At 44.9% G+C, this 20,255-nt stretch overlaps 1 protein-coding gene across 1 annotated transcript in view; it reads left to right on the forward strand.

Moving 5' to 3' along the window:
* Positions 1–20,255, forward strand: part of LOC130115761 (F-BAR and double SH3 domains protein 2-like) — a 129,890-nt gene that overhangs the window by 42,509 nt on the left and 67,126 nt on the right. The window lies entirely within an intron of this gene.

The following is a 20,255-nucleotide window of genomic DNA, read 5'->3' on the forward strand; positions in this document are numbered from 1 at the left end:
ATCACCATGAAAAAGGGAAAAAAATAATAATAAAAAAAAAATATATATATATGGATTTATACGGTATATAAAAAAAATGTGATGAGGGGAATGCCAAGCAGCATCCAGGTTGCGACCACCATCACCACGGAGACCTGAGAGGAGGACTGACTCCACACGCACACAAAAGAGACTCGCATGACACCATTCACATACAGAAAAAGAGAAAGGAGAAGACATCATTTAGAGAGAGAGAAAAGACAGCGAGAGAAGAGAACAGTTTGCAATAGTTATTAGTCATAATCTATTAAGTCATCAATTAGTCATAATCTATACGCTGTAATCTCGTCTGCAGAACAGTGGTTGGTAAATTCATTACAGGTTATGAAGTACTCAAATTAAAGGCAACTAATTCTAGGCTTAGGTAAAAAGATGAGTTTTAAGTTTGGATTTAAAGGACTCAACAGACTGGTTGTCTGATGGCAGCAGGCAGGTTAGTCCACAAGAACGGGGCCCGATAGCAAAAGGCCCTGCCACCAGCTGACTTCGTTTTAACTTTGGGTACACACAGGAGCCCTGTATTTTGAGAGCTGGAGATGGAATGTACGGTTTAAAGAGATTAGACAGGTAGGATGGGGCAAGCCCATTTAGGATTTTATAAGTCAGCAGAAGCACCTTGTATTCTGATCTGACATGGATAGGAAGCCAATGAAGAGAGGGAAGAATTGGTGTAATATGGTCACATTTCCTAGATTTAGTTAGGATCCTAGCTGCAGCATTAATTAATTAATAAATGAATGAATGGATAGATAGATAGATAAATAAATAAAGTGTTCCTGATTCTTTCTTTCATGCTCTGTTTTGTTCTTTCTTAATTTCTTTCATTCTCTTTCGCTTTCTCTCTTCCTCTCTTTCTCTCTTTACTGAGCACAGAGACGGTACACAGTAGGATTAGTTAACCAGTGAGACAGAAGCAGTAGAATAATAGAATACCAGCTCTACTGCTGATAGCAACAATAATAGAAAGTTATTCCTACAGTGGTTTATTGTTGAATATGTTTTTGTCTGATGGTGATGATACCAAGGAAACGTGTTGTGGCAAACCGGAGGGGTAATATTGCTTGTTTTGTGGCAAACCGGAGGGGTAATATTGCTTGGCTGACGAGAAAATAATTATTGTTAATATAATAGGGAAACTACACACAAAGCATCATGAAATTAGTACTGCTTTCTGGAACTATTCGCAATATTGCACATCTCGGTTTCTTTAAAACGTTACCTTTCTAACACCATATCAAAACTCTGCTGCAAGTGTATAAAAAAACAAAACAAGGGCATCCGGGTAGCATGGCGGTCTATTCCGTTGCCTACCAACACGGGGATCGCTGGTTCGAATCCCGGTGTTACCTCCGGCTTGGTCGGGCGTCCCCGCAGACACGGTTGGCCGTGTCTTCGGGTGGGAAGCCAGATGTGGGTATGTGTCCTGGTCGCTGCACTAGCGCCTTCTCTGGTCGGTTGGACGTTTGTTTGGAGGGGAGGGGAAACTGGGGGTAATAGCGCGATCCTCCCACGTGCTATGTCCCCCTGGCAAAACTCCTCACCGTCAGGTGAAAAGAAGCAGCTGGCGACTCCACATGTATCAGAGGCAGCATGTGCCAGTCTGCAGCCCTCCCTGGATTGGCAGAGGGGGTGGAGCAGCGACCGGGACAGCTCAGAAGAGTGGGATAGATTGGCCAAAAAATACAACTGAGGAGACAAAGGGGACATTTTTTTTTTTTATAGAAAAAATCACAAAAGGACACTACATTTGAACAGTAGATAGCCAAGTCAGCATAGTGCTCCTAATAAGCATAAACTAAGTGATGAGGACTGTTCCTCCGTCAAAGCCAAAAACCAAGCAGGGCTTAGCACTAGTAGTGTGGACGGCTGTCTGATTCCATTGCATTCTGATGCTGCTCATGCACATGCACATATACACCTACACACACATACACGCAAGTGCACGTGGGGACGTGAACTTACACACACACACACACACACACACGCACACACACAAAAGCGCTCTACTGTGAAATCCTGTAGTTGTACTGTAGCTTAATGGAACATGTTGTAATACATAACCCATCCATTTCCTTGCCACACATACACACAAACACCCTGCAAGCTTACTCACACCACGTATTTATTCACACTGCTATTTCTCTCCCTCCCAACACTGTGCAGCTGTCCACACAAATAAACCTTGTTTTCTGTCCCAAGTGTCCTCACCGCATAGGCACACGCACGCACACACGCACGCACACACACACACACACACACACACACACACACACACACAGTGCGGTGAGGAGAGGAAGAAAATGAGAGTAAGGTGAAGAGATTGGACAAATGAAGGAGAGCAAGTAAAAAAAAAGAAAAGATGGTGTTTGTGTCTGCACGTCTTTTTCATGTGTTTGTATATGTGTGCGTGTGTGTGTGTGTGTGTGTGTGTGTGTCAGCTTTCTTGTTCAACTGTATTTGTGAGGACACAATTTTAGTTTTTAACTGTCAGAGAGAGGATAATTTTGCAAAGTGAGAGAGGACACTTTGGCCGGTCGTCAGTCTTTAAGGGTCTGATTTAGGGTCCGGACTTGGGTTCAGGGTTAAAGGTTAGAATTAGGATTAGGTTAGACTTAGACTCGCAGTTCTGATGGTGAAGGTTAGGGGTAAGGGTTTGCGTGGGGAGGTGAAGGGTGGAGTGTTAGTTATCTGGGTTCATATGTGAAACGCTTATGGCGGAGACAAACTCATTATCGCCCTTCCCTTCCCTCTCAGCTCGCTACCTTTTCTTTTCCTCGCCACTGATTTCTTCACCTTAGAAATAGGTTGCCTAGCAACAACCCCCTGCTCAATAGGACAATGGATTTCTTCTTAATTGTAGGAGTGTGTGTGTGTGTGTGTGTGTGTGTGTGTGTGTGTGTGTGTGTGTGTTTGTGAATACTGTGTTCTTGTACCTATTGTGGTTGGATGATGAATTTGCAAAGATTTTCTTTCAACAAGTGGTGGCGCTTAACTGATTGCTGTCTTCTCACAATAGCTTTTCACTGGCGAAAGAACAAAAGACAGGGAGGAAAGAGGGAGAGGAATCAGAAGAGACGTCTCAGGTTAAAGAGAGAGAGGAGAGTGTGAGAGGCTGACTGGCAGGCTCATTCCTGGATGTAATACAGTTTCTTACACTTAACCCTCACACCCTCTCTCTCTCTCTCTCTCTCTCTCTCTCTCTCTCTCTCTCCCTCATTCTCCCATTGTCTCTCTCCCTCCCGTGTTCTTTTACGCCCTCTGTTCCCCATCCTTCTCTACCTCCCCCTTTCCCTACCTCCTACTTCCCTATGTTTCTTTCACCCCCCCCCCCCCCTTTACCTCTGCTCCGGCAGTCAACCGCTAATGGTTTTCCAGGGAAACTCCCCTTCTCTCTCTCATTGGCCCCTTCCTGTCGACTCAGACAGAAATCTGGCTAATCTGCCAGATCAGAATCTGCCCATCAGACGCCTGTGTTAGTGTGACATCACTTGACTATGAGCTCATCTGGCGCCACACAGAGTACTGGCAGAGAGCTGTGGGTAGAGAGAGAGAGCGAGAGAGAGAGCGAGAGAGAGAGAGAGAGAGAGAGAGAGAGAGAGAGAGAGAGAGAGAGAGAGAGAGAGAGAGAGAGAGAGAGAGAGATGATGCACAAGGTGCAAGGTACTGGCACGAGATAGACAAAGAAAATGAAAGTAGGAGACAGACACTGGAGAGAAAGATGGAGAAAGACTGGGGGCACAGAGATGAAACTAGAAAGAGAATAGTAGCAAATGTTAAAAAGCAAGGAGGCATTTCACCTTTCTCCAAACTCCATGTCAGGGCCGATGAACCTCCCCCCACTTACAAACACACACAAACACACACACACTATAAAACATAGGTTCTGTACACATGAGAGTTAATGTTATGTGTGTGTGTGTGTGTGTGTGTGTGTGTGTGTGTGTGTGTGTGTGTGTGTGTGTGTGTGTGTGTGTGCGTGCATATGCACATTGTTTGTGTGTGTTAGCAACTTGTCCTGTAGTCTCCTCCCACGGTCAGCATTACTGGAATAGTTTTAGGCTGGGGTCACACACCACTCGACTGCCCAAAAAGGCCAGCACACTGTGTCTGTCCCTGTGAGTGTGTTTCTCTCTGTGTGCCTGTAGGGCCTGTTATACTAGCCATATTGTATGACTCTGCTTTTTTTCTATGTGTTATCCAAATCAGATTAAGCTAGTTCTCAGTGCTCCTTAAATAAGTTACAGATTCACAGTTCAGTTTGTACAATAGAACTGCTGGTGAATTATTCTTGTGATGATTCTTGTTTCTGTTGTCGCCTCGTCTCTTCTTTTTTCTGGAGAAAAATACACTGCAGCTTCTCTCTCTCTCTCTCTCTCTCTCTCTCTCTCTCTCTCTCTCTCTCTCTCTCTCTCTCTCTCTCTCTCTCTCTCTCTCTCTCTCTCTCTCTCTCTCTCTCTCGCCCCCCCCCCGGTCTCTCACATTTTTTTCCCCTTTTGTCAAACTTATTCGGACGCTAGCTTGTGTCCGTGCTCATTAGACATATGTGTACTACCTTGTAAACACATAACAACCTTCTGTATAACTGGCTTTGTACTGCAGATAGTTAATTTTATATTAGTAAGTAAGTAAGTAAGAGTTTATTGATATAGCACCTTTTTAAAACAAAGTTACCAATTGCTGCACAAGATACATCCATCCATCCATTTTCCAAGCTACTTATACTAATCAGGGTCGCGGTGTGCTGGAGCCTATACCAGCATTAATTGGGCGAAAGTCGGGGAAAACACCCTGGACAGGTCTCCGGGTGCTCCGGTTTCCACCCACAGTCCAAAGACATGTAGGTCAGGTGAACTGGACTCACTAAATAATCCCTAGGTGTGAATGTGTCTGCCCTGTGACAAAATACCTATACAGAAAAATAAACAACATATATTATATACAGTTATAAACAGAAAAAAAAAATACAGCCCCATTATAGGCAAGGCAAGTCAGTAGAGATGGGTTTTGAGAAGTTTTTTTAAAGCTGTTTATAGACTCAGCTGATCTACCAGAGAAGGGAGGGCGGGGGGGGGGCTTTTCCAGAGGGATGAGGCCCTTACAGTCACCCTCGGATTTGCAGAGGGAGCGGGGTATAGACACCCTGGTTGGAAGATCTGAGTAGCCAGGAAGTGGAGTAAGGATGCAAAATTTCAGAAATGTATAAAGGACAAGACCATGTAGGGTCTTATATGTGATAAGCAGTATCTTGAAGTCTATTCTATAATTTACTGGGAGCCAATGAATGGATGCGAGGATTGGTGTGATGTGGGATCTAAGATTGGTATTGGTTAGCAGCCTGGCTGCAGTATTTTGCACGAGTTTCAGACAGAATAGGAGTTTGGCTGATACAGAAGAAGAGAGCATTGTAGTAGTCAAGGTGTGAAAAAACTTAGGGTTTGGGATTAGGGATGTTTGATAGCATTGATTTGATTTTTGCGATGCTCCGGAGTTGGAAAAAGCAAGTTTGCACAAGTTTGTTTATGTGTAGGTTGAAAGTCAGATTTTGGTTGAAGAGTACACCCAGATTTCTTGAGGAGGGTTTAACATTGGTGGCCATAGGGCAGATACAAGGTGTCACTTCTGAGACAAACTTATTAGGACCAACAAGGAGAATATCAGTTTTGTCTGAATTGAGCTGAAAGAAAAAACAAAACAATAATAATAATAATACATTTTATTTGTGGGTGCCTTTCAGAGCCCTAAAGAACACCTTACAGAACACAGTAAAAAACAAGCAGCGCTGTATCAGACAGTGTAAAATCAAAACAAAGCAGGATAGACAATAAAAAGTTAATACAACAGATTCAGTATAAAATCATCATCTGCACAAAAGTCAATGAAGCATGTGTCAGACTGAATATGCCAGTTATTAAAGAGGATAGAGAAGGTAGACAGGCTTTTACTAAAAGTAGGAAGGGGGTCTAACTGACAGGTGGATGATTTGGCTTTGCGAATAAGACCAGATATTTCAGCAACAGTTGGGAGTTTAAAACTAGATAGTGAAGAAGAGAGGGGAACAGAGAAGGGTGAATAAGATTAACTGTATGCAGTATTGTTCGATGAGGTCAATTGCTGATGAATATTTTCAATTTTGGCATTAAAAAAAGGTAATGAAGGCGTTACATTGAGCAGGTGAATACAGGCCGTAAAATATTGTTTATCATGGAAAACAGGGTTCTAGTGTTCCCTTCGCCTGATCTAATTAAATTTGCATAATAAGACGATTTAGCTGTGGACAGAGCCTCCTTATGATGAAGTATGTGGTCGTTATACGTGTCTTTATGAACAACAAAGCCAGTTTTCATGTGAAGGCGTGTCAGACGATGGCCTTTAGCTTCAAGCTGGCGTAGTGCAGGTGTAAACCAAGGGCCAGAGTGGGTAAAGGAAACAGACCGGGTTTTTAAAGGCGCAAAATCGTTTAAAATAAAGGCCATCATTGTAATGAGAGACCAGTTTGTCTGGGGTGGATAAATTGCCTTTGCTGGGGAGGTTATCAATTCCACTAGTAAGAGTAGATAAATCAATATTCTTAATGTTACGGAACGAGATGGAGCGTGAGTCCAAATTGAGCGACATCCATTCCTTAATAACAGCCAGGCAGTCATGAAGGGTACCAATATTACCCATATAATTTGGCTTAACTAATAAATACAGCTGCATGTCATCAGCGTAGCAGTGGTGAGAGATGCAATTGGCTAACCAGGTAACATGTAGATAAAGAAAAGGATGGGACCAAGGATTGAACCATGCAGAACTCCACAGAGTATAGGGGCAGTTGTGGACACAAATGTGTCTATGGCAACCTGAAACTTCCTGTTAGACAGATAGGATGAGAGCCAACTGAGAGCAGAGTCCGAGATGCCAACCCACTTATTTAAATGTTCAACCAAGATTGAATGATCAATAGTATCAAAAACAGCAGTTAAGTCAAGTATAACCAGGATAGAATGAACAATGCATTCTCTGTCCTTCCACCCTCCGTCTCTGTCTCTCTCTCTCTCTGTCTCTCTCTCTCTCGTTCTCTTACACACACACACACACACACAAAATTTAGTGGTAATGTTTGTCCTCTTAGCACTAATGTTTGTGTTAGATTGATCTTGACTTGGGCCAGTAGATGGGAAAATGTGCCTAAGACAGATCATTATGAGGAAAGCAACATTTTCTACTTCATGTCTATCTCCTTCTCACTTTTTTAATTGAACAAGTAGCTTGGCCTTTTTGTCTCTGCCACTCATTCTTATGCCAAGCTCAGACTATACAAATTTCCCCCCCTAAAATGGTAAGCAGGTAGTCCATTCAACTCAGTAATTTTTTATTTGCTCAGACAGGAGGAAAAGTGAGATGGAGACATAAATCTTAGCGAGATACAATCCTAGGACAGCAGAAACATGTAACTCCAGGGGTAGTGTACATAACCACTCGACTGTCATTTTGCCCTTTAGGTGACATTTTTCACTTCACCAGTGGTCACTATGTCAGATTATGCTCTCACAGTCATCTAAAATCTTGACCTGTCTTTGTCCTGAGGCAGAGCGCACTACACAGCTTGCGACTGCGACATATAGTTATGCTGTCTTTTCTTATCAAGCGCTGTGCTCAGCAGAGATTTGCTGAGAATCAACCTGCCCTCCCATTGGTCAACTTCAGTAAGCATGACTGTGAAGCTCTTATACCAGGAAAAGAGTAGAGGCACAATTAATTCAGACATGTTAGACTTTCTGTCGGGGCATCATCGCTTGTCCCAGATACCTCATTGGTTGTCTTTCACCATGTTATACCACAAGACAGACTGATGTTTCTGATGCTGATTTGCTCCACGTTTGTCTCAAATTAGGGCTGATTTTGTATATTCTGAGCTCAGCATCACCATTCATTCCTCTATCTTGCTTTTTTCCCCCACCCCATGATCTCTACCTTAGATGATTCTTTTGACTGTAGAATTCAAGACAGTAGACATATACACCATGCATGTGTGTGTGCCTCCACACCCATACACACAGACCACACACACACACACACACACAGGCACACTCATAGGCCTTAAGAGAGTTATAGCAGAGTGCTGAGGGAGAGAAAGAGAAAGTGCAAACAGGAAGCAAGTGGAGAGAAAACAAGGTCTGTCAATGTCTGGGCAATGAAAGGGAGGTTTAAGAGACGGAACAGATGAACAGAATTTGAGAAAGATTAAAAGAGAGGAAAATGCATGTAGAGAAAGGAAGTGACATAAAATGAACTAAACAAAGGGGAAAATGTAAGAGAGAGAGAGGAGAAAGAAAACAGCTGAAGCGTCAAGGTGACTGTCTGTTGAGTGTTATGGCAAGCTGGCTGGCTCGTTGGCCAAGAGAGGAGTGAGGGATGGACAAAGAGAAGGGGGGATGGCTGGGGGTGAGTGAGTCAGAGAAATCAGGACTGATTGACAAACACTCCCCACTTCTCTCTCTGTTGAAAGAGGTTATGAACAAATGGCAGATGGCTTACAGCACCAGTGTTTGTTCACGTAGCACACACAAACCTCTCAGCTTCTCTCCATCTCCCTCTCTTTTCCCCTCGCTATCCTTTTCTTCTGTCTTTCTCTGGTTGCCTCTCTAGCATGCACTCTGTTATCGTCTGCTCACTTGCTGCACATCTCACTCATCCCCAGTCTGCATCTGTCAGAAATGTTGGTATTAGGCCAGGTAGAGCCTCCTGGACGATATACCTACCTGCCAGAAATAAGGAAAGGGTAAATACAGTCAGGTGGTGGTAGCTCAACTTGGGTTCTGCCCCCACCCATGAAGTGTCAAGTCTATTTGTATAGCCCAAAATAACAAGGTGGTCCCGAAGGGCTTTACAATCAGTACAATATAACAATATATGACATACGACAGTGTGCCATGAAATTTATCTTAAGAGGTTTATCTGGCCCTCCTTTTTTCTTTCTCTCTCTTTATCTGTCTTTTTCCTTCTCTCTGCTTCACAAAGAAATGCACATGCAAACACATATGCATACACACACACAAACATGCGCACACCAGGCCAACCAACTCTCGTCTCCTCAGGATATCCTGCTGTCTGAGTACCCTTTGTGCCACTCTGGTCACAAAAACAGGATGTGTTTGTGCGCATGTGTTGAGAGAGAGAGCGAGAAAGAGAGAGAGAGGGTTTGTGTTTGTGTTTGTTTGTGTGTGTGTAAGTGTGTGTGTGCGCGTGTGTGTAAATGTGTGTTTGCATGAGCGTTCCCAACTCACCTACGTATAGCACACAGGAAGGGCAGCAGGGTTGCTATGGCAACATCCTGTGCAGGTGGTTGTCAGGCTACGACGACAGCGTAGAATGGAGGGATGACAGCAGCAAAAGAAAGGAAAGAAGGGAAAGAGACAGAATACAGAGTGAGAGAGAAGTATGGAAGTGAAAGACAGGCAAGAGGGGCTCAGAAGAGAGAGAGAGATGAGATGTGAAGAAAAGGGGAATGAGAGAGACTCAGGGATCCCTTCTACACAGTCAACAAGGCGCACCTTAGTAAAAGCCGTCACGTCAGCCTGTCAGGCTTCCGGTCACCTCTCGGTCATTACCCGTCTCAACTGTCACCATCCCTGTTCAAGTAATTGACCTATCAGCACTGACTTACTTCTCAGGCTTCTGAGGCCTCAGGTTGTGCCCTGTTTTTGTCTTCCCTGTGTAGAGGGATGCCATTGCTTCTGCTGCAGCCGCCTAAGGGCCAACCTTTGAGCTGCAAATATCACTGAGTCACATAATTTAATTGTAAGAGTGGGCTATCAGTGTGGGGGAGAAAGCACCATGCAAGTTGCCATAAACCCAAAAGAGGAAAATCCACAAGTATGCATTGAGGTGTCTTTATGCATGCTCAATAATCCAGGTAAGGAAATCACAGAAAGTTGAATCAGTTCATCTGGACACAATGTTTATTGAGAAAAACATTTCATCGCTCATCTGAGTGACCTCATCAGTCTGAACTGACTGCAGGTATCCCCACCCTTATAAACAATACAGTGGCATAAACCGAAAACAACAATCGGTTTCATATGCAAATTATCATTACCATTAACTAGTTACAATGGCCATGTGTACCATTCACAGAGGACTGGGGATTAGTTGCAATCACAGCATTGTAAGATGGTGACAGATGTACTCTTTGGTGTACTCGCTCCATTCAGTGATGGTTGTCCCCTCTTCACATAGATGGCCTCTTTGACTCCCTGTTCAGACCAGCATTCCTCCCTATCAAGGATGTGCACATCTTCATCCTTGAACGAGTGACCGCTGGCCTGTAGATGGGTGGAGACTGCAGAGTCGTGGGCTGACACCTTAGTTCTTCTGTGTTGTGCCATCCTATTGGCCAAGAGGATGGCACAACACAGGATATGCATTAAGGTCTACATGTTCCATTTTCTACAAATATTTTTTTTGGGGGGGGGGGGAACTGATTAACTCATGCACAATTTCTGAGGCAAAATTATCTGTAATATTGTAGTGACCTACTTGTAGGTTAGATATTCACCACGTGGAAGAGACGGTCCCTTTAAGACGATGGGTACAGGGATTAGCAGAGGGGATTGTGGGTAGAAGAGGGGATTGTGGGTAGACTTGAGGGTGTGGTTTTGAGTATAAAAGGCTATTGACTTGAAGTTTGTTGGCAGAAAATAAATGACCCCACAGCTGTGTGGTCAAAAGGAGAAGTGGCCTCGTCTCCTTTCTTTCATCCTCCACACTGGTGACCCTGACGTGAGCCATGGAGAATGAAGCTACCACTGCAGCGGCAGTGGCTAACACCATCTCGCTGAAACTGCCCAACTTCTGGAAGACGGCTGCGGCAGCATGGTTCGCTCACATCGAAGCCCAGTTCGCGATTAGGAACATCACCATGGATGAGACCAAGTATGACTATGTCATGGCAGCACTCAGAACATCTACAGTATCACGGATATTGGGCCTGCTGCAAGCCCTGCCGCCCATGGATAAGTATGCCACAATTAAGGGGGACTTGCTGCAGGCTTTTGAGCTCACAGAGGTGGAGCGGATGGACTGGTTGTTTTCACTGCAAGGCTTGGGAGACGGCAAGCCATCAGAGCTAATGGACAAGATGCTGGCTATGCTGGGTTCGTGCAACCTCGCCTTCCTTTTTGGCCAGCTGTTCCTCCGTCAGCTTCCCTCACACATCCGTGCTGCCTTGGCTAGCTCCAAGTTGTCCACCAACAACAACTATCAGGAGCTGGAAGTGGAGGCTGACAGGATTTTTCTGGCCAGCCGACAGCACTCTGCGGCCGCTCTGTTGCCTGCCCATGCTCTTCCACCACCGCCAGTTGAGGCTGCAGGCTTCGCTGCGGCAGCAGTTTCTCATCGGCAGCAGGGCCCAGGGGAACTGTGCTTCTACCATGTAAGGTTTGGAGCCAAAGCCAAGCAATGCCGTGCACCTTGTGCTTTCAGCGGGGCGGAAAAAGCAAGGGCCAGCGCTCAGTAGTAGCCCTGAGCATTGGCCAGGAAGGCAGGCTTCTGTTTATTCAGGACACCGTCTCCGGTCAGCGGTTGATAGTTGATTCAGGCGCACAGCGAAGCATCCTGCCTGTGACAGCAGTGGATGCGATGGCTGGCGGATTTGAACCCCCCCCATGGATGCTGCCAACGGCACCCCCGTCTGCACTTATGACACGAGGTATATGGAGGTGGTTTTTGGAGGTCGGTGGTTCGGTTGGGACTTTGTGATGGCAAAGGTGTCCATTCCCCTCCTGGGCGCGGATTTCCTGCACGCTTATGGACTGTTGGTGGATGTTAAAAACTGCCGCTTGATTGACGCTGTCTCCTTCTGCTCCTACCCATGTACGCTGGGGGAGGCGGGTCCAATCAGCTTGTCCAATATACTTGCCAACGGGGATGAATTTCAGCATCTGCTCGCTGAGTTTCCGGACCTCACAACCTCCTTCTTCTCATCAGCAGTCACCAAGCACGGGGTGGAACACTACATCACCACCACTGACCCCCCAGTCTATGCCCATGCACGGTGCCTCGACCCAGCCAAGCTCGCCATCGACAGGGAGGAGTTTGCCAACATGGAGCGCCTTGGCATCGTGCACCGCTCTGACAGTCCAGGCCTACCCCCTGCATATAGTCACAAAGGCTAACGGCGGCTAGCACCCATGGGGTGATTACCGCCGCCTCAACAACGCCACAACGCCAGACCGCTACCCAGTCCCGCACATCCAGGACTTCTCCGTGCACTTGGCGGGGGTGGTCCTCTTCTCCAAGGTGGACCTCGTGCGCGGATACCACCAGTTGCCAGTCCACCCACAGGATGTGCCAAAGACAGCAGTAATCACACCGTTCAGCCTGTTCAAGGATGCTGTTTGGGTTCAAGGGGGCTGTGCAGACCTTTCATCGGCTCATGGACTCTGTGCTGTGGGATATGCCGATCCTGTTTGTTTACCTGGATGACATTCTTGTGGCCCATGTGTTTGTGGCAGAGCACTTGGTCCAGCTCTGACAGCTGTTCAAGCGGCTCAGCCAGCATGGGCTCATCATCAACCCGGCAAAGTGCCAGTTGGGCCTGCCAGCCATTGACCCCTTCTTAGCCCCCTATGATGGTCCCTTCCATGTCCTGGCAACGGGGGCTAAGAACTTTGTGGTAGATGTGGGCGGTAAGCTGTTTTGGTGGACAGGCCGGTTCAACTGGCCCAGCCCCCTCAGCGTGGATGCCCCCCTGCCCCTACGCCCTTCAAGAGGAGCCATTTTGGCCGCATTATTCGTCCCCCACCACATGGATTTTTTTCTTTTTGTAATTCGGGGGGGGGGGGGCGTGTGTAGTGACCTACTTACAGGTTAGATATTCACCATGTGAAAGAGACAGTCGGTCCCTTTAAGACAGTGGGTTTAGGGGTTAGCAGAGGGGATTGTGGGTAGACTTGAGGGCGTGGTTTTGAGTATAAAAAGCTGTTGACTTGAAGTTTGTTGGCAGAAAATAAACGCCCCCACGGTTGTGTGGTCATAAGGAGAAGTGGTCTCGTCTCCTTTCTTTCATCCTCCACAATATGATGAAATATATGTGTAGAAAACTCTTAGACACATTAAGGATACTTTCTGGGTACTGCCTGACATTTACATGTCACTCTTTACACATGTGTGAATCTTGTCCATTTCATGTCATAGCAAATCTGTAAAAAAAAAAAAAGAACACTGGACAATAGACAACCAAAAAATAATAAATTTACAGATTTGTAAAATTATTATTTTTTGGTTTGTTGGAGAGCATCAATAAAGGCAGATTACATGACTTGGTTGCTTATTGAATTTGACTGTCTTTGCATGAGCTGTCAGGTTGAAGTAGATGGGGGGGGGGTCTGCTTACAGTGTCCACTAGGAGTAGGGTTGGGCGATCGTTTCTATTTTCATGCCGTCCAGTTGTGGCTACTTGAGATCGCCGGTGATTTGATCGCCAGGGGGCGATATTAAATAATTTATTCTCTTTCGTATTTTTTAAAATATTATTGATGTTAGGATTAAATTTGGATTAAAGATTTTGAATAATCATCTTCAGCGTGGCTCAGCATCTGACCGAGCTACGAAATAATCGAACTTTTCAGCAAGCAATACAGTTAAAGTTACATGAATAACATTTATAAAAGAGTGAACATTTCATTTAAAATATTTAAACATTAAAAAAACTATTTAATAGCAATGTCTGCTCTATTCAGACAACAGCTCCCTTTTAAAAGTCTTGTGTGTCTGTACCTAGTGCGACAATATCACAGCGTCATGTTCCGTTAAACATTATATTATAGGTGGTCCCCGGGTTACGAAAAAGTTCCGTTTTTTGAGTCTGTTCTTATGTCGAATTTTTATGTAAGTCAGAACAGTTACATACAGTTCACATCTAGCATCAATTAGTCAAGTGTTTGTCTTAGTATATAGTATATATTTTACCTAAAACATCATAAATGTAATTGTAACACTAAGGGCCAAATGTAGCACAGGAATGAATATGCACATTTCTACACGAATATCAATCAAGATAAATCTCAATGTACAGGCTGCATCTATTGGCAATGGTAACGTTAGGTACACTCAAGGAGAATAGAATAAACAAGGAAAAGCAGCATACAAATTAACATTTACTCACAACCAGTACCAGTAAGAGTTAAGATTTCCGTGTGAAGTGCACTTGTATAGAAACAACAAACCAACTGGGCGATAACAGGACAAGGAAAAAAAGTTGGTCTTTGTTCAGTCAGTGTTCAGTCAGTGTCCATCTACCCGGGTAGTGTGATTATGTTTTGCAAAGATCTTATCTGAGTAGAAGAGACGAGTGTGTCCCTTTCCCTGGACACACGATGGAGCAAAAGCTGAAAAGTCAAACCCTCCACATGTGCTGGCCTGCGCTCTGCTCCACGAGGTTCACTAGTTTGGGCTCTGGCTCGCCATCTTGTTTCAGAATCAACTTTCACAATGGGTATTAAAAAAAACAGCCTGCATACAGCAGTTGTTTTTATTTTATTTTTTTTAATTAACATCTTCTTTTTTTTTACTTAGAATATGTGTCTCTACACTGTACGATACTTTTTTCTCTGCCTATGAAAATATGAATTCAATGACACAATAACTCCACACATAAGGCTTTGTAGATGAATTAACTTAATTACAATAGCAGAATGCACAAAACTGTAGATGAACTAACTCAACGTACCTTAGCGCCTAGCATAAGGCTTTCAATACAACACAGCAACATTCGTTACTATATGTTTTAAAGAATAAATCATGAAATCAAACATTAAATCCAACACACACCATCAGTCTGTCTCCAATTGGTTTTGAGAGTCTCTAACATACTTAACAAAGATACATAATGTTGCACATAGCCGCAAAATAAATATACCATGGAGTGAAATTAGCTAGCATAATAAACTAAGCTAAGCTATTAGCAACATGACTCAGTGTTAAACTCACCGGGGCTTTGCTTGGTAAATTACAAAGAAAGAGATGATGCTCGTCGGTCAAATGTTGGTTCTCAAGAGTAGGTAAGAGTAGTGTAAAATCCAAAATGTAGTACTTGTTCATGAACTTCAGAGAAAGTTATTAGCCCAATAATGATTTCACCACAGGGATATCTCTGCTCTGGTCGCCTGCATTAATCAAAGAAAAAGAAAGAAAAAAGAGCGATCTGTAGCTAGTATACGCACTCTACTGATAAGAACAGGGAACTATGTTGGCGTTAACGCTATGTTGTGACAGACTCACTGTTTTATGCAAATCACGGGGATTACATCCTCCACTCCTGAATCCGCATGCGTCCCTGCATGTGTAACTTTTATACAGGCGTAAGTTGACTAATATCAGGGGTAGGAGTAAAACAAGCATTTGTGTAAAAACTTGGTCAAGACTGTTCAGAATTGAGTGCATGACTAAGACTAGAGGATTGCCAAGTGATTTCTATGTTAGTCTGTCAGGCTCGGCTCTTTGTCTTTTTCACCTTCTGAGCTCTGAAACTTCTGTTTCTTCCTGAACAGGATTGTCTTCACCAGCTTTAGGTTCAATTTCACCTTGTTCTTTCATCCCAGATTCCTCTTCCATCATCACTTCCTCTTTGTCATCATCTTTTTCCTCTTCTATATTTCCTTCACTTGCTACAGCTGTGTTTTCTCTTTCAAATTCATCTTGGACTTTCATCTTGGACTTCTGGATCATCATCAACAGGTATGTCTCCTTCAACCGGTAAATTTCTTTCCACAGGTAGGTCTCCTTCCTTTTTCCTCAGGATTATTCCCTTCCAGGTTTCCCATGATCTGGAATGCATCAGCCTCTGGATTCAGATTTGGCTATTCAGTGCTCATTGCATCTTTGTCATCCTCCCTAGTTGGGTTGACTTCTGCTCGAGGGATTTCATGGACAATGGTTGTCAGAAATGTGATATTCTCCTAAGTAATCTGTGGGCAGTAGTGCTCCATTTCCTCTTCACGTTCCCACTGTTTTTCTGGTTCACCTCCCTCTTGAGGTACTTCGCTTTTCTGATGAGTTTGAATTTTTCCTCTCTTTTCTATTACCTTATCCACTTCATCTCGAATGGATGGAGCTTGAAAACCACAGGGTATCAGCCATTCTCGGTGCAGTGTTCTCTCTGGACCGTCAGAGGTTACTGGAGCTACAATGTAGACAGGGGAATCGTGAATCCTACTCACAACTTTGTACACAGTACAGCTCCATCTGTCTGCCATCTTGTGTTTACCCCGTATTGGGACATTCTTGACGAGGACACGGTCTCCTTCTTCAAGGATAGACTCTCTGACTTTGAGGTCGTATGTCTGCTTGTTGCGCTGAGCAGTCTTTTCACTGTGTTCAATGGCAAGCTTGCAGTTTTCTTGCAGACTATCTCTCAATTTTTTCACATAGTCCATGTGAGTGACTTTCTTCAGTCCTTCTGGATTGAGCCCGAATGCCACATCAACGGGGAGGTTTGGCTGTCTCCCAAACATTAACTGGTAAGGAGAGAATCCAGTTGCATCATTTTTGGTGCAGTTGTACGAGTGAACCAAGGGCTGCACAAAATCACGCCATTTGACTTTGTTCTCTTCCTGGAGATTTCCCAGCATCTCCAGAAGTGTTCGGTTGAACCTCTCAACGGGATTGCCTCGGGGATGGTAAGGGGTTGTTCTTGTCTTCTTTATCCCCAACAGTTAGCAAAGGTCTTTGATGAGAGCGGACTCAAAGTCGCGACCCTGATCGCTGTGAAGTCGTTCAGGCATGCCGTAGTGGACAAAGAAACTGTTCCGCAGGATCTTGGCTACTGTCTTTGCCTTCTGATCAGCAGTAGGAACGGCGTTGGCATACTTGGTGAAACCTTTTCTTCGATGCATCATCATCCCTTGCATCAGATTTATGTTTGAAGCCATGATTATAAGGGTAAACACATGAAAAATTTAAGTGAAAACACAACATACACAACATTGTTTACGTGATCCGGCTTAAAATGGTGACAACGGCGTGGCGTTGTTCTCCCTCGGGCCACCTAAAACACGCAGTGTTTTGAGCATCGCGCGTCATGCAAAGTAGTTCATCCATTCGTTAGTACGAACCATTGTGTGTAACTCGATTTTTTTTAAATAATAGGCTTTACGGAGGTAGGTTCATAAGTACGGGAGTTCATATGTTGGGTGTTTGTAACCCGGGGACTACCTGTGTCTTATCTTCAGTATCACAATCCGAATCATATCCGTAACGTTAACTACTCATACGGCACGCAGAACAAAGTTTTGGTGAACAGGCTTATGGAGAATGGAGATGCGGGGTGTCAGATCCATGGAAAAGAGATGGCAAGCTGGTTTGTAATTAAGGATTTTAAATTCACCCATCACTCGTGCTGATTCATGGGGCTCAGCGGGCAGACATGCTGTTCCACCAGAAATATCTCTAAATGCACAATAGGCTGCAGATTTCAGAGATTATTGTATTGCATCTTAGTTCTGATAGTAAGTTGGTTAAAATTGCCTTAATATCAGTGTAGAAAAAACCAGTCTTTGATCATCCCTTCAATCGTCAATATACAATTCGATCACCAGTTGGCACAAGCCTAACCAGGAGACTTCGCTGAACATTGATCCCAGCTTTTCAGTTTAACCATAACCAAGAACCATAGACCAACAGTCCTGCTCTGAATGTACAGCACAGTGGATGAGGAAAATGAATGTATGTGTCATATATATGTATCATTCATTCATTTGTGCTTTGAGTTTTGTTCTTGATAACAGTTGGCTGGCAGCTTTCTTTATATACCACCCTTCAAAACCAGAGTTACAAGGTGCTTCACAAAATACAGTACCATACAGCGGGGTCTTAGCTGCAACTTCTACAAAAATGACTGGGACATCACAGCTGAACTTTCAAAAGTGTACTGAACAATTGCGTATCATTTACATTAGCAAATTGTGGGACATTCAACTGTTTTCATCTCACTCGTGTTAGTAATGTTTTTCTTCGTTTTTCAATGACATACCTGTGGAGGCATGGAGAAGTTTAGGAGAGATGGCAGTGGAGTTTTTAACTATATTGTTTAACACAATCTTGGAAAGTGAGAGGATGCCTGAGGAGTGGAGAAGAAGCATACTGATACCGATTTTCAAGAACAAGGGTGATGTGCAGAACTGTAGCAGCGACAGAGGTATAAAGTTGATCAGCCACAGCACGAAGATATGGGAAAGAGTAATAGAAGCTAGGTTAAGAGGAGAGGTGACGATTAGCAAGCAGCAGTATGGTTTCATGCCATGAAAGAGCACTACAGATGTGATGTTTGCTTTGAGAATGTTGATTGAGAAGTGGCGAGAAAGCCAGAAGGAGTTACATTGTGTCTGCGGATTTAGAGAAAGCATACGACAGGGTGCCGAGAGAGGAGGTGTGGTATTGTATGAGGAAATCGAGAGTTGCAGAGAAGTATGTATGAGTGGTGCAGGATATGTATGAGGGAAGTTGACAATGGTGAGGTGTGCAGTTGGAATGACAGATGAGTTCAAGGTGGAAGTGGGATTACATCAAGGATCGGGTCTGAGCCCTTTCTTTTTTGAAATGGTGATGGGCAGTTTGACGGATGAGCTCAGGCAGGAGTCTCCGTGGACTATGTTGTTTGCGGATGACATTGTGATCTGTAGCGAGAGTAGGGTGCAGGTTGAGGAGGGCCTGGAGAGGTGGATGTATGCACTGGAGAGAAGAGGAATGAAAGTCAGTAGGAGCGAGACGGAATACATACTATGCGTGAATGAGAGGGAGGACAGTGTGATGATGAGGATGCAAGGAGTAGAGGTGACGAAGGCATATGAGTTTAAATACTTAGGGTCAACTGTACAAAGTAACGGGGAGTGCAGAAGAGAGGTGAAGAAGAGAGTGCAGGCAGGGTGGAGTGGGTGGAGAAGAGTGTGAGGAGTGATTTACGACAGAAGGGTACCAGCAAGAGTTAAAGGGAAAGTTTACAAGATGGTTGTAAGACCAGCTATGTTATATGGTTTGGAGACAGTGGCACTCATGAAAAGACAGGAGACATTCCCCTTGAGTCTCTTGGGACCCCCATTGATGCGTTTGCCTTGGATGACCGGAGATTAGCCTGTATCACACAGCGGACCGTCCCCGTTACTCTCACCGTTGCAGGTAACCACACAGAGACAATGCAATTTTACATCATACGTTCCCCGCTTAATCCAGTTATCTTGGGACGCCCCTGGCTCAGACACCATGAACCCCACATCTCTTGGTCCACAGGCACAGTCCTTGGATGGGGCTCTACTTGCCATGCCCAATGCCTTCGTGCAGCTCCTAGTGCTACGCCTTTGAGCTCGCCTACTCCCCTGCCTCCTGATCTCTCCTCCGTGCCCCCTGTGTATCATGACCTTGGTGAGGTATTTAGCAAGACCCGTGCTAAGTCACTCCCGCCTCACCGCCCGTATGATTGCGCCATTGATCTCCGTCCTGGGGCTACTCTTCCCAGTAGCCGCCTCTACAACTTGTCACTCCCTGAGAAGGCGACCATGGATGAGTACATCACCGAGTCCCTTGCTGCAGGTCTCATCAAGCCCTTGTCTTCCTCTGTTGCTGCAGGGTTCTTTTTTGTGAAGAAGAAGGACGGGGGACTTCGACCTTGTATTGACTACCGGCAACTGAACGCAATCACCATTAAGAACAAGTACCCGCTTCCACTTATGAGTTCGACTTTTGAGCCTCTCTCACAGGCGACCATCTTCACCAAGCTAGACCTGAGGAGCGCTTACCACCTCGTGCGAATCAGGGAAGGCGATGAGTGGAAGACCGCCTTCAAAACACCCCGAGGCCACTATGAGTACTTGGTGATGCCGTTCGGACTCACAAACGCACCAGCAGTGTTTCAGGCGTTTATGAACGACGTACTCCGTGACATGTTGGATGTGTTTGTCGTCGTTTACCTGGACGACATCCTCATTTTCTCCCAGTCTCTTGAGGAACACGTCCAGCATGTTCGCAGGGTACTGGAGCGCCTCCTCCAGAACCAACTCTACGTCAAGGTGGAGAAGTGCCTGTTTCACTCCCCCTCTGTGGATTACTTGGGATTCATCGTAGAGAAGGGACGGACCAGAGCAGATCCCCGCAAGGTCCAGACAGTGGTGGACTGGCCGGAACCTACCAACCGTAAGGAGCTGCAGAGTTTTCTAGGGTTCGCAAATTTCTACCGGAGATTC

Source organism: Lampris incognitus, chromosome 7, assembly GCF_029633865.1.
Source record: "Lampris incognitus isolate fLamInc1 chromosome 7, fLamInc1.hap2, whole genome shotgun sequence".
Classification (NCBI taxonomy): domain Eukaryota; kingdom Metazoa; phylum Chordata; class Actinopteri; order Lampriformes; family Lampridae; genus Lampris; species Lampris incognitus.